At 42.0% G+C, this 15,033-nt stretch overlaps 1 long non-coding RNA gene across 6 annotated transcripts in view; it reads left to right on the top strand.

Moving 5' to 3' along the window:
• The first annotated feature begins 5,945 nt into the window (after positions 1 to 5,945).
• Positions 5,946 to 15,033, top strand: part of LOC130541748 (uncharacterized) — a 185,038-nt gene continuing 175,950 nt past the window's right edge. For 3 of the 6 annotated variants that reach the window (XR_008955849.1, XR_008955850.1, XR_008955848.2), the window contains exons 1-2: positions 5,946 to 6,143; positions 6,374 to 6,498. This is a non-coding gene — a long non-coding RNA (uncharacterized LOC130541748). Of the gene's footprint in view, positions 6,144 to 6,182; positions 6,278 to 6,373; positions 6,499 to 15,033 lie in introns of those variants that run through there. The other 3 variants (XR_008955847.2, XR_008955846.2, XR_010112934.1) reach the window with 2 other exon arrangements.

The following is a 15,033-nucleotide window of genomic DNA, read 5'->3' as shown; positions in this document are numbered from 1 at the left end:
AGGGGTTTGTGGGGCAGCCATCAATAATTAAGCCAATATTTGTGTAGTATCTGCTATGGTTCAGGCAATGCCCTGGTAAAACACTGGCAGAAAAGACCAGTCGCATAAATAGTAAATGCAGAGCTGGTTTGAAGCTAATAATCAGGTGTCAGAGTCACACTCTTCTTTCTTTCGTCTTTTGGAGACGGGAGTGCGCATCGGGGAGACTCGCTCTGTCTCCCAGGCTGGAGTGCAGAGGTGCAATCAGGACTCACTGCAGCCTCAAGCTCCTGGGCTTTAGCAATCCTCCCACTTCAGCCTCCTAAGTAGTGGTGAGTACAGGCACATGCCACCATGCCTGGCTAAGTTTTTAAATATTTTACATTTTTAAGTTTTTTTAGAGACAGAGGTCTTGCTATGTTCCCTGGGCTGGTCTCCACCTCCTGGGCTCAAGCAATCCTCCTGCATCAGCCTCCCGAGTAGCTTAGATGACAGGCTGGAGTCATGATCTTAATAGCTGCAGTCTAATGCCTCTCTCTCACCATGGCGATTTGGTTCTTGTATGTTTTGGGTTCAGCATTTGAGGAAAGGCTCTGCTGCCATAAAAACTTAAAACTGTTTCGCTACAGCATGTCTGGATGCCAAGGTCTTTTCAGACTTTCAGTGGATGTGTGTTTTTATTTTCCCAGTGCTGGTACTGAGGCATGGGTTTGCCTACAATATTCGTGCTGGGCTGAGTGGATGTACAGAGCAACACTAACGTGGGGCAGGTTTGGCTGGATGAAGAAGGGAGAGGTGGGAGCTGAGCCTCCAGGAGCATCCACGTGTTGGCCCTGGGCCCGGTCTTCACGGACGGTAGCCCCTCAGTACTCCCACCCAGCCCACCGTGAGTGTGTTCTCCCCATCTCACAAAACCGGAGGGAAGCCTGGGTCTGGGAGAGGGACCTAACAACCGCAAGCTGCAAGGTAGCCTGAGAAATGGCTCTGGAGGGGGGCCACAGAGCACGTTTCTGCAGCTGCCTTGTGCTAATAATTTAATTATCGTCTAAACTTCCTCCTTCTCCTCATCAGTTTGTCTTCTTCCAAAGAGCAAAAAGCACAGATTACTGTCACGGGCCACTACGCTGCTCTCCGATGCTGGCTCACCTACGTGTGGAGGATAAGTGCGTCAATGTGCACCGCCCCCCTCCCCCCAGCTTTGGGAACACCCAGCTCCGAGCCTGGCCGACCCGCTTCCTCTTGCCTCTCTCCCGGGCTCGCCTCCCTGGGTGGAGACCAGCCCAGGGAACATAGCAAGACCTCTGTCTCTAAAAAAACTTAAAAATGTAAAATATTTAAAAACTGCAGGCAGAGTCTCCAAACTCCACGCTGCGCTAATGTTTCCTAAGTTGACTGCCTTTGCTGGGACTTCCTTAGGAAAGGGCTGCTTTTATGTCTTCTGGATGCGTAGAGGGGATCCCCTTCCCTAAGCCGAGTTTCGGGCTCACCTGAAAGTGGGAAGTAAGGAGGCTTCTTAAATTAATGGCATCATATTGAACATATACAACAATGATAAAGCGACAAGCCTTTTATAACACTGGAGAGCAGCATCAACTCTTTTTTTTTTTTTTAATCCGATGCTGCTTTTTAAAAATGTTTGTTGTGTGCATTGAACAACTGGTTGCATGCTGAGCGGCAGCCCGTAGGCTTATTGTTGTAAATAGACAGGCCTGGGGTGGCTGGTCTCGGCCTCGGTTCCTCGGCGCTGGCGGCCTATAGGGGGCGCGGCGGAGGCAGCAGGGCCCGGGAGCGCAGGGGCCGCACCATCTGGGTCCGCGAGGACGCGCTTGCAGAGGCGCGCCTGGCTCTGCGCTCCACTCCAATACCATCTTCTTCCCTTTTGCAGCTTCCCACTTCCCATCTGTGCCCACCCACGGGTTTCTCAAAGAATTAAAAAAAAAATTGGCATGGTTCACGGGAAAAGAATCAGGAATATGTGGGCTCCCTCGTCCTAGGTTCACAGTGCTGGAGACACGTGGCCGCTGCGGCCCGGCCAGCTTCTGACACCTATTCTGTAGCTCTGATCCGGTGTGACCTGCCGAGGCTGTGCATTTTGCCGCGCGGTGGAGATGGGAGTGCTAGTTGTACTTTGTAAGTTGCCAGCAAAACGTTTTCTTTTTCTTTTCATCTTTGCCAGTGCTGCCTGCAGACTCCAAAAGGCTTCTTCAGAAAGCTGATAATTAAAGCTATGGAATCCGAGCATGAGTAATCATTACCTATTTTGCTTGGGTGCAGTTCTTTACAGAAAATGATGTCCTCTCCAATAATTATTAGGTTATCATCTTGTCATATTAACTTCTCCAGGAGCCACAATTTGAGGATAAATGTTAGGTCAACCTTTGGTGTTCATTCTCTGATTCCAATAAATCTAGTATTCCAGGGGAAAAAAGCCCAAAACAAAATAAACAACAAACCCCAAATCCTAGGCAGCAGTCATTTCTGAATAGAAGACAACTATATGACTGTTTCAATGATATTTAAAAAAATGAGTACTTAATAAAATGGCCGTTTTAGCGAGTGATAAACACTTTAAAGCAGCCAGAAATTCAGTATCTCACAGCACATTTTGTGGAACGCTGTCTAGATTCTGCCATCTTCCTGGAATGTTCCGCCATTGCTCATAGTAATAGCTTCTTATTGACTGATGAGTATTTGTATATAGACAGATTACTGCAAATTCAACTTCTCCAAAGGCTATAGCCCTAAACAATAGGTACCTGTAGATAAAATGCTTTGTTGACGTGCTTTGGGAAGTCCAGAGATAATTGATGGACAAATAAGTAGGATTTGTATTTGGGCAGACCAAAGGATCTCTATTTTGGCTTTTTGTTTTTTTCTAAATGAGGAGAGAGATGGGGAAGTAGAAAGAATGAGCTGAGTCAAGAGGCTTTCCTCAGGAGGAAGACCCCGTAGTTTTGTCTCCCAAGGCAGTGCCCCTGGCGTGGCCCCAGTGGAAATTCCTGGCTTTCTTTGTCAACTTTACTGAGTCCTGGGCCTCAACATCAGCTCTTAGGAGAAAAAACTGCATTACAGCCCCAGGAGGGAGGTGGTGTGAGTGGGGACCCTTGATGAATGGATGAAAGGTTTTTTAGTAACAAAGGACATCAATAGTTTGTATTTCATTGGCTGAACCAAATCACATACCCCAAAGGTCTGTGTTTTAATGTCAGCATCTTTGACAACACCTACTGTTTCTCCACACATACCCATTCTCATCTTGAGGAAGGGACTCTGCTTAGCTATTCTGGAATTTTCTTAACCTACAATTGTTTTGTTCTTGATTCATATTTTATCAGATAAGAACCCCATCTTTTCAAATATGCCCCCCAATTACTTCATGTTCACTTAGCAAGTGAAAAAAATAATTCAAAATTATATATAAGAAAAATTTTCCCATCTGAAAATTTGGAGCACTAGAAGTTGAATTTTGCAAGTTTGTTTTGGGTAATCAGCAAGCATATTTCCCTTGGTTGGTTCAGCAACAACATTTCTGTCCCGTCATCTAGTTAGGGATGAATGGCATATTGTGGTTTCCAAAACTGAGACTACATATGCTGCACCCAAACTTGCTCAGTTTGGGAAGCTCACAAGTAGGCTTGCCTTTAATTTTTTTCATTCCCCTGAGTTTCTCTTTTGGCCAAAGAGAAATCGCTTCTGTGCCATTCAAAATACTTGAACTTATCTGCAACCCAGAATAGAGAAGTAGCTAGTGAAGCCCTTCTTGGAAATTCTTTGGCATGTGGGATGGGGTGGGGTGTAAAAGGAATGGGAAGGTTGCAAAAGGTCCTGGTGTCTTCTTTTCTTTTTCTGGAAAAAAGATCAATGTTGATCCACAAAGGGAAACTCACAAGAAAAAATGCTGATGAATTTCGCGGTGTGCCTTGAGCTTCTCCAGTAAGCTTGCTAAGGTGCTTTTTGATTAGTCTTCTTTTGATGACCAATCATTAAACCTTGCATAAGACTCAGCTTGTGCCTTCTGTATGAGGTATAATGTTATAGATATATAAGGTTCTCTGAAAGACGTAAGGGCAGAGAGAGATTGCCTTTGGAGAAGTACATAAAGAAAAACTAATGTGGTATTCAGCATGTTTTAGAGGCAATCAAGAAGTTAGAGAGAAAATATATTGATCTAGATTTCTCTAGAAAGACAGGCATGGCTTAAAATAAAACAATCAAATAAGAACAGGCAGGACAGCTAGCTGGCTACCATGGGCCAGGTACTTGACTCTAAGGAAACCTCAAGGAACATAAATTGTAGGGTCTCTGTTTTCTTGCAGCTTCTAGTCTAGCAGAAGAGTTTATCATGTATAGCTCAAGTAATTGATACGTTAAAAAAACACAACACAACAGAGCCAAAATACAACATAATTTTGTTCCTGTTGTTCTTGTAAACTTTATTCAGTGGGACCAACGTCCATGACTCCTGGATGAAAACTCTGGCAGGCCCCAAGGCTCTTCTGCTCATTCTCAGATAATTCAAAAAGTCTTCTGGTCAACTGGAATCACATACACAGTTTCATTTCAGCACTTACAGTGTCTGGTTCCATGCAATAATCAAAAACTGACCTTAGCCTAGCTACACCCCCTCCACATGGCCTGCCTGCATGCCTGCAGTGGGGAGGGGAGGCTGAGGAGGCTTGCTCTCTCCCGGCTCCTGCTCCCAGGCCATCTCACCGCAACTGCTATGGTTGTAGCAGGGCATGTGTTGGGTGCATGCAGGAAGAAGAGGTAGAAACTTCCGCCCCTTCTAACCTGGCTGGCTGGTGTCCTGTTTTCCGGTCTGGCAGATGGTTTGGGTCAACTCTCTATGATGGACTCGCTGGAGCAGTGAGGCTTTGGAAGCCCCCGGTAGCTCCCTTATTCTTGCAGCTCCCTCATTCCTGGTGGGTGCATCTCCCTTCCTTCAGGTCGTCAGTGGACCCTACCTTCCTCAGCCCTGGCTGTCCAGTGGATAACCTCCATCCTCTTCTTGCCCTGGTCTCCTCCCACCTCTAAGGATCCCTGTTGCACATGTTGGACAGGATTTCTCCTGCTGACCCAGGACATACAACTGGTCCTGGGAACTCTTGTTCCCCTCCGTCCTCCAACCCCACCTGCGCTCAGCAGGTGCAGTCTGTGCTGCATGTATCCGTCCATACTCTCTGGCTCTGCCCCCAGAGCTGTTTGCCAACTCCTCTGCCATCTTAGGCAGATTCTGGGACAGACTGCTGCATGGTCTGCTTGTGTCTGTGTGGCTGGCTCCCATCTCCCAACTGCGGGAACAAGCCTTGAAGCTCTCATTCCACAGGCCTTGAGGACGTGGGACAGGAGGCCAAGGAGGTCCCTTCACGACCTCCTCTTTCTAATTTAAGCTTTTTCCATATCCGTGATCTGGCTGAGGGATCCAGAGTCGTTAAACAAGTCTTTGGGCTGTTTTCTCTGCACTCCGTGGCGCAGGGGGAGGGTAAGTTTCCTACTGGGATCTGAGTAGGACGGACAGAGAAAGAGTCTGTCCTAAAATCTGGTTACTCCTCAAATCCAGTGAGCCAGGTACAATCACCATAACACAGAGAAACTGATTTCCAGGTGGTTTAAATAACCTACCCACCCGCAGCAACCCAGTGATTAGCTCGGCCTCGAATCCAGGCCCACAGAGAAGATTCTGTATTTGTCACTGCAGGGGCATCATGCACGTTCAGGATGAAGGGGCCTTGAGGGGAGAGGGCTGCCTCTTGACAGATACTCGGGGCAAGCAAGCGAAGAAACTCGGGGTGAGAAAGTGGAAGATCCCCCGCCCCTCCCCCTTTCTTGACTCCCACCGGCCTGCGCGGTCCACGCGGCGTGGACAACAGACCCTTGTGGGCCACTGTGGAGGCCGTGCCACTCGGCGCCATCCCCACGGCCATCACCGGACCGCTGGAGATGTGACTGGGCTCGGGACATGAGCCCGCTTGTTCGCTCACTCTCAGTGAAAAGAGTTTTGAAATGAGTTCTGAATAGACAGCATTTTCTTTGTGCGGTTGGTAAATAACACAGAGCAAAGTTAGCAAGTTGCAGCGCCTCTGCGTTCTGATTCTATGGAACCTTTTTGTAGGGAGAAGGGCAGGATGTTTTTAACTGAATGTGACCTCACGGGAATACTAGAGGTAAGGAGAGAAAAATGATTGAGGTAACTGTGGGTGTTTTACATCTCGGAAACCATGGCTTTTAATAAGGCCACATGAAGAGAGAAGCTGGCATCATCCCACGCAAAAACCAGTGCCTGGCAGAGTTGTGGAAGGTGCTATTCACATTGGCTTGGCATTTGTGTAGCTTTGATTGAAAATCAATGGTTTTCTTATGATAATTTTCACATCATATTTTTTTTCTTCTTTAGAAAATAATAAAATTTCTGAATGGGGCAGCGTGGAGAAATCCTAAGAGAAATAGCATAAGAGCATTTTGGAACACATCCAGGAAAAGATAACTTTCGACACACCTGTAGACGTTCGCCAGGTAAAGGTAAGAAAAAATATTGTAAAATGCATTTATTTTATTACATCGCACTGGGTTGAACTTTGAGAGAAAACATACCACTGGCGCAAGATGCGCAAGGAGGGGTTAGGAGGGCTCACCTTTTGCCCCTCCCTCTCGTGGGCATGGGCATGGCAGCCCTGTGTCCACCATGACCATCAGCGGCCACCTGAGTTGTTTCTAATGCCGGCTGTGGAGCAGTCGAAGACATGTTCACCAGGTCGAGGGGATCTGACTGAGTATGATACTCGGCAGACAGTTCTGCGAAAAAGTCAATGTATTTAATACTGCAAATGTTACTTGTACAGTAAGGAATTTCTTTTAGATTTATATTTGCACTGGGACTGACTCACTTTCTATTTAGGATTTTTAAAAACATCACTTTTTCTGTGCTCAGATGAGAAGTACATCTGTTGCTTTCACATAATAAGCATCAAATATGAAGACACGTTGAATGCTTGAACCATTTGTTTGTCGCTATAGGAGACCTGCAACATATGCATGCTATATGTCTGTTTACTGGAATACAGGCACTGAGGAATCAAACTTCATGGTTCTTTCTTTGAGCCATAAGATTTTAAAAAATCTCTAGCTAATTTAGGTCACTGAAAATGAACATTATTTTGGACTTTTGAATGGGTATTTTGAAGGAGGCTCAGAAGGACAAATACTGCATTGGTCACTACGCAGTACTTGGGATTGTAGATGAGTTTCTTGAGCAAAGCATAATAACCACTTTTATTTGTTGGTACAATATACACACATAACGTTAGCACTATGACAAGATTGTTCTTCCAGTTCACATAGAAATTAGCTGTTGATTCTCAGGGTTGTACAGTTTTCTGTCTCGTGACTGTGGGTTAAGGAAAGCACTTGTAACTGGGGGAGAGCAGACAGCGAGGCTCACAGTGGCGTTCCAGTCAGAAAGAGCTTCTGATTTTCCGGCAATTGGTGAATACATTTATTGCACACAACTTGGAGCCTTGATCTTTCTAACTATTTCAGATAAATTGCTGTCAAATTAGCAGGAATGGTCCCTTCAGATCAACCTAAATAATTTATGCCAAAGTAGTGATTCTCTTGTAAGCTATGTTCAGGTGGTCAAGATAAAAATGACATTCCTAGCAACATGGCCCTACATTAAATTATTCATAGTCCTACATTAAATTATTTTGATGTTATTCAAAAATAACATCATTTTTCTTACTGACTTTGTAACCAAACTTTTTAGGTGAGACAGCGTCCTTAGTTTGCGACTTTGCAATTTATCTGGGAAAACCTGTATTTCCAACACGAAATAAAAGTAAAAATAAAAAATTCCAAATTAAAAAAACCTTTGCTTTGATTATACCTTTAAACTATTTGAATTAAAATTCAGCTCTGTACATCACCACATAGGAAATCCAGGCCCTTGAGCAATGTATTGATGAATTGGGGTGGAAATGTAGGAGGATGGGAATGATGGCGGCACTGGACTGTTTTCCAGAAACCATTTACACAGGCTCACCAGAAGAGGGCAGCGCAGAGCAAGGAACTCTCCGAGGAGTTTCCAAACAGATGTCTTGAAACCTAAAGTGAAAATCTCTGCATGAAAGTAGCCGTTTTTGGACAGCGTCCTCCACCAAAACCATATATCTCTAAAATAATAATAAAACTCCCCAAACATGCTAATCTCGAAATGGGTCCCTCAACATGGAAGGATTGAGTTGCAAGGGACAAAATTTTACTTCCCTGTCAGAGATGTTTTCACTTCGATTTTCCTTTTGATTTATTTTATTATAAAAGACTATGTGAAGTCTAGTATTAGTCATGTGCACAAATATTCATTATGCAGCTTTTTGGGGTGATTTTTTGATAACAATATTGAAAAAATCACAAATTCAGATTCGTGGAAGATTCCCTACGCAACACAGCGTTTGAAGCAAAACGCAGCTTAAGGAAGTTTCCCGTTAAATCCATATTTCCTTGATGCAAAATGATATCACATTGTTTTACTTGTTAATTTTTTTTTCTCAGAATTACCACAGAAAATATTTTTTGTTTTATAATAAAACACGTGATACTCTACATTGGACATACATTTTACATTTGAAATCTGGAAAGAAAAACCTACTAGACTGGAACAGAATTCCAAAGAACGTGAGGGGACAAATCTATGGAGACATTTATATTTTGTTTTAGGGTTATTATAAAACTCTAGTTTCATCGTCTATGCATAAATGTTTAGGGGATCTAAATATCTTTTCACTAAATTTTATTCTGTAATCTGAAAGTTGGCATTTAAGATGATCATTCTTATAGGCTAATTAGGATGATAAAATCCTTTCCTCTTTTCAAAAGTTCACGAGCGCATAACAAATTGGAACTACTTTTACAAGCCAAGTGTCCCTCTTATGCCATTAGCTTTCTTGGATTTACCTTCTAGATGACTTTGGCTCCTGTTAACTTCAGATCTTTGACATATCAAGTATGGTTGTTTTCAAAGGTTTCCCAGGCAACTGCAACAATTCATCTGGTTCTAGTCAAAAGTGCCCTTGAACTCTCAGCTCACTTCCCTTCCCTGTATGAGTAATGTGTGTAGCAAAAGGAAAAACACCAAAGACTTCATGTAACCTAATGTGAATGATTTGGTGAAGAGAGGAATGGATTTCACAAAAGGATCCACTTGGATGTTAAGACCTCAGCTGGCTGCCTGCGGGTTCCCTTTGTCAAGCTCTCATTTGCATTTAGGGGGAAGGCCACAACCCACATCATGTGTTCGGGGTTCTGTTTAACTCTTCCTCACAGTTCCTAGGGCCCCAAACTCTTACCCTAGGTGGCCCCAAGGACTCCTTCAAGGCCAGATCGCTGGCCCGCCAGGGAGTGACTGCCCCCAAATCTCTGAGAGATGCCTCAGGACTCCAGCTGACTCACACACACGCTGACCTGTGAGAATCATTCTGTGCTTCTTGTTTCTCACATAACCCACTGGGAAGCAATGGTTGGAGTCTTGTTGCATTTTACTTACAGGAAGAGTTTTATAATTACCTCCCAAGAAGTTCCTGAAGAGCAGAGGAGGGAGTAATTGGAATCTCTGGTCCTGTTGTTTGTGAAAGGTTCCTCTGCTTAACATTAATTACATTCTGTGTTGCGTTTAAAAGAAAAGATTTCACCTCATCTAGGCAGACAGTGCAGTTAGACCATCACCTTTTTTCCCCTATATTTTAACTCTTGTCTTCACAGCTAATTGACTAGTGACTAAAATGATGGCAAATAAGGCAATATAATATGGACAGCCTGCAAATCCCACTCATGGAGCTCTGTAAGTGGGAGCAGATTGCTGTCTGAGTACAGGGCTTCTGCAGAAGTCTCCCTATCAACTCCACGTCGAACTCAAAGTCTAGAGAGCTTCAACAATTAATGATATGTCATCTGGATCCAGTCATAAAAGCATGATGACCACCCCTTCCCCCACCCCTCACCATTCCTTTCTCCTTGGATTTGTTATATTTCATTCTGTTCAATGTAATTACTGAGATGTAAACATTCCATTGAAATGTGTCTAAGTAGGCAGATTTTTAAGAATCTACTTTTATGGGTCTATAACAAATTTTAGAAAGGCTATTTCATTGATATGTGAAAGTGTATAATAGTTGCTTTAGCTACTAGCCCTTCCAACAGCTACATTTACCACTGTGATTGTCACTTTGAATAATCCTTGTGTTATTAAAATTAATACAGATAAATATAATTGTATAGTAGGAAATGTAGTTGTCAGGATGTGAAACAATAGTAATCAATTTGAATAAATATTTGCTACTTGTTTTCATAAAAGTTTTAATCCTCAAAAGAGAACTCTGACCAAAATAGGAATATAGCAGGATCAATGAAACAGGTGGCATGAGTCATCTCACTGGCTTTTAATTAAAAAGGATGCTGTGGTTGTTGGCGTGGACTGGACTGCGCATAGGCAGTTTTAGAATTTCTTAAGCTGAAATCCAGCTGGAGAGTTCTTAATCAGAATGGACTTATTTTGATAATTTATAATCTGTGTATTCAGAGCATTGATGTTATAGTTTTGATACCTAAATCACCGTTTTAAAAATTCAAAGAGATATATGAATCCTGAGTCTCGGACAGTTATTCCTGAGCCAAAGGATTTCTGTGCAATGCTAATATGTATAATAGAGAATCAGTCTTTCACTATACAGTTTTGTCATCATGTTTCAATAACTGAATGAATATTCTGAATTAATAAGCATAACGTTTGTATAAGCTAAAGACTAATCTAAGCTCTGCATTCATTGATGGGAACCTTAAGCAAATGTTTCTTTTCATCAGCTTGTTCAAAAGGCATAAACATAATTACAGTTCTGAGGCGATAACATATCGACTGGTTAAAATAGTAAGTGGGTCTGGACAAGGTAACTTAAAGTTATGGGCTGCACGTTGTTTTGAGTACTTGGAAGAATCTGGAAAAAATAATTTTTTTAAAAAGATATTTTTACTGTTTATCTTATAGAAAAACAGTATGAGCATTAAACCCCCACTAGAATTTTGGAGGTTTTCTTTTTCTAAAGTGTTGGTTAAAATTCAGATAAGTTGATACTTACAGCTTGAGAGAAAAGATGGGGAAGTGGTAGAAATATCAAATCATGAGTTAGTTTTAAATTTCTCAGAATGCTCAGGGGGCAGTGAGGGAAAGAGGGACTTGCTGGCCATGTCCCCACACCTCCGCTTTGCACCTTTTGCTGAAGTTAGTTCCCGAAAACAGTGCTGGGTCTTTGGGTTACATCTGGTTCAGCCTTCTTTTCCTCCTTCCTTCTTTATCCGTCACATGGCCTGCCCTCTATCTCTTAAATCTTAGGTCTGTTGTGAGACTGGGGAAGGAGTGATGTGAACATGTGCTCCTGGGCCTGGAAATGCCCCTCTGCCCCGACTCCTTCTGTCTCAGCAGTGCTTGTCATTAATTCTCCCAACAAATACCTGAGCCCTTCTCTGTGCAGGATGGGTCTCAGTGCTTTGAATGTGCTGTCTCATTTAATTCTCTCAAAAGCCCTTAGAGGTTGTTCCTGTTACCTTCATTCTACAGATGATGGAACTGAGATTTTCAGAGAAGTAAGGATAAAAATTTAAGATCATAAGACTCCTAAGTGTTGACGTTAGGATTTAAATCCTGGACCACAGCTTTCCTCATTGCTGCTTCAGAAACAGAGCTGTCTCAAAGGCGTTTATGCCTTAGTACTGATATTTCAAACTTTTTTATTTTGAAACAATTTCAAACTTAGAAAAAGCTATAAGTACAAAAGTTGTAGCATAAATAATTCCTGAATCACCCAGATTTCCCAGTTGTTCACGTTTGAGCACATTTTCTTCTTATCATCTTTCTCTATTTCTGTGTGTATGTATGTGTGTATGTGAATACATATGCATGTTTATATTTTTCATGATGAAATTTCTGTGATAAGTTGTACACGTGATTCCCCTTTACTGCGACACATCTCAGTATATGTTCCTAAACACATGAACATAATCTTACATACCCACCAGACAAGTTCAAAGTCATGAAATTGACAGTAATACAACCTATACACTTTATTCAAATTTTACCAATTAACACAGTAATGTTCATCACAGTAAAGACAAACACAGCAAAACAACTGTGGTCCAGGATTCAATCCAGGCCCATGCATTGTATTTAATTGTCATGCCTCTTTAGTCTCTTTTAATTAGGAACATTTTCTAAGTCTTTATCTCTCATGATCCTGACATTTGTAGACAGAGAGGCCAGCTACCTTGTAAATTTTTCCTTTTTGGGTTTTTCTGATGTTTCCTCATGATTTGATTCAAGTTATTCATTTTGGCAGGAATTCCATAGAAGTAATATTATGTTCTTTGTAGTCTGTGATGCATGATGTCAGGAAGCATACAGATTGATTTTCCACATTACCAGTTAATTTAGTAAGGTGATATCTGCTGGACTTCATCATAGCAAAGCTACTATTTTTCCTTTTGTGACTATCAATCATAGCAAAGTTACTCTTTTTCCTTTTGTAAGTATTTTACCTTGTAAAAAGATATTTTGGGGATATGTAAATATTTTGGTTTTTATCTCATTGGTTTTAACATCTGCTGATGATCCTTTCCTGAATCAGTTATTATTATGATGGTTGCCAAATGGTATTACCTATCTTTGTTGGCTTCTTTATTGAGTGATTTACTTATTAGTCTAGACAGACACAGTATCTCTAGTTTCTAGCCTGTAGTCTTGTGTGGTTTTATTATTAATCTAGGACACACAAAATGCCTCACAATACTTATTTCATTGGATTTTCACAACATCTCCACTAGGAAGACATTATTATATCCACATTTTGTATGTGAGGAAACTGAAGAAATAAGTTGGCAACATTTTCAGAAAGAAAATGTTAAAAATTAATCCTTAAATAGCACTGGTGATGTCCAAAGTAAGATAATAGAGTGAAGTTTTAAAAGTACAAAACAGAATTTTTAAAAAATCAAAAAAATCATTATAACATTGTGCCATGATTTGTAAACTATGAAAGTAGAGACTAAGGAAAGAAACAAGACTTTACCTCAACCTGACATTTGAGCAAGGTGAGTGAGTGGATGAAAATTTGAAAAGCTTTACCACCATGGCCCAGCTTGGAGAGAAGACTGGAAGGATACACAAATTCCAAAGGAAAGAAGGAGAAGATCCCTGAACACGGAACTTGGGTGTTTTTCCTGGGCTGAAAAAATGGAGAACAAGAGGAGGTAGGAAGGTTAGAATCATCAAAGCTAATTTTTATCTTAGCAAATAGCAGAGATTTAGCAGGATGGAAAATGAAAGAGAAAGCAAGACACAATTCTTTAGGTGGCAGAGGCCCAAGAGATGAAGGCGGGGAAGACCCCAGGTGAAGTTCTTCTCCCTTTCTGTAGAGCAGCTCAGGACCTCAACCTGTTGGTTTTCCTGCCTTTTCCCCACCCATGATGAAGGGAACTATATGATCCCTGGGGAGAAAACCCAAAACAGGGTAAGGGAAAGCCTGGAGCAGATTGTGTGTCTGTGGCTCCACTGAATTGTGGTAAGGATCCAATGTGCCTCTAGGTATGTAGCCAGAGCACTGATGCAGGATCTTAAAGTGAAGAATCCTAGTCCACCGACCATAAGTACCCAAACCCAAGGGGAAGCGCCTTCTGACTCCTTCCCATATAGTCAAGTCAAACAAGAGTAGGAGAAGAGAAAATAACCAACTCCCCAACCTGAGCTCCAAGGAGCAGATAAACGGGTGTCAGAAATGGTGGGGCATGTGGTAAGTAAAGGAGAATTTATCCAAACTATCTCAAAAAGACAAAAGAAGTTGAAAAGCAGTACAGGTTAAATAAGCGCACAAGAAAGGAAATGTCATGGAGACCAAAGAAAGCATTACCAAAACGAGAACAGCAAAGAGAGAATAACATACGATGGGAAGGAAACGCAAGGGAAGTAAAATGGAATGAAACACGTAAGAGTTGTTATATCTCTGAAATCCATCTGGAGGATCTCTGGGCAAATATGGTAGATTGAATGTATACATCTACTTTTGCTTTTTCCCAAATCCCCACAGAAATAATAAAGATAATTTAAGAAATTTTGGAAGCCAGGATATAGATGAATGAGAAGTAAATGACCTAGCAGGCCCCTCAAAATCTAAAGACAATAGATGTAAAGTTGACAGCCAACCTAATTTATAGGGCAAAATCCCCCAGTGGCTTAGAAATTGGGAGTACTTGGTAATTTTAGAAGTGGAAAGTGAAGTCAGGCAGTTGACATAAAGGAGCCTGATTTGAGCTCCATAGAAATAGAGGGATATCACCAATACTCCCTCCCTCACATGGTGAAGGAGACCAACCACCCTCACTGAGGCTGATGACACAGGTTTATTTTTTGAAATTGGTAATACAAGAAGGTTTCTGCCACACCTGAGTGTACACACCCAGAAATCAAGTGGATTGAGTGAATATTTGCATTCTGGAGGTTGAGATTCCAATCCTCATTCTCTCCCCTACCAGCCTCCTGCAATAATAGCTGCCAGGTCTTTATCATCCAAAAATTCCCCTCCTGGGATTTGGACCCAAGAAGAAAGCTCTTGGAGATGTTGACAGTGGAAAACCACCTGCCAGTCCAGCTCCCAGTCAACAAGCCCACTCCCATACCCAGAGCCCCATCAGCCCACCAGTGTGGGCTGATGTTAGAGGCCCACTAAGGAGTGTTAAATGTTAGAGGCCTACTAAGGAGTACCAGAGAAATGAGGAGCAAGCAAAACTGGCAAACAGAGCAAAGCAGCTTGGAGGAAATGGAAATGATAAAAACGAAGAAAAAACCCACAACTCATATTAATGTCTCCAAAGTGATATAATCGTGAAACAGGGTACTTGGAGAACAACAACAAAAAATTCTTGGAAATAAAAATAATTTTAAAAAGTTTATAAAATGATGGCAAAATACAAACTCCATAGAAGCATTAGGAGGTGAAGTTGAGGAACCTTCTTTCCAAATGG

Source organism: Pan paniscus, chromosome 7 (genome assembly GCF_029289425.2).
Source record: "Pan paniscus chromosome 7, NHGRI_mPanPan1-v2.0_pri, whole genome shotgun sequence".
NCBI classification, from domain to species: domain Eukaryota; kingdom Metazoa; phylum Chordata; class Mammalia; order Primates; family Hominidae; genus Pan; species Pan paniscus.
The sequence above is the reverse complement of the archived record's forward strand: the minus strand, read 5'-3'. Positions and strand labels throughout refer to the sequence as shown.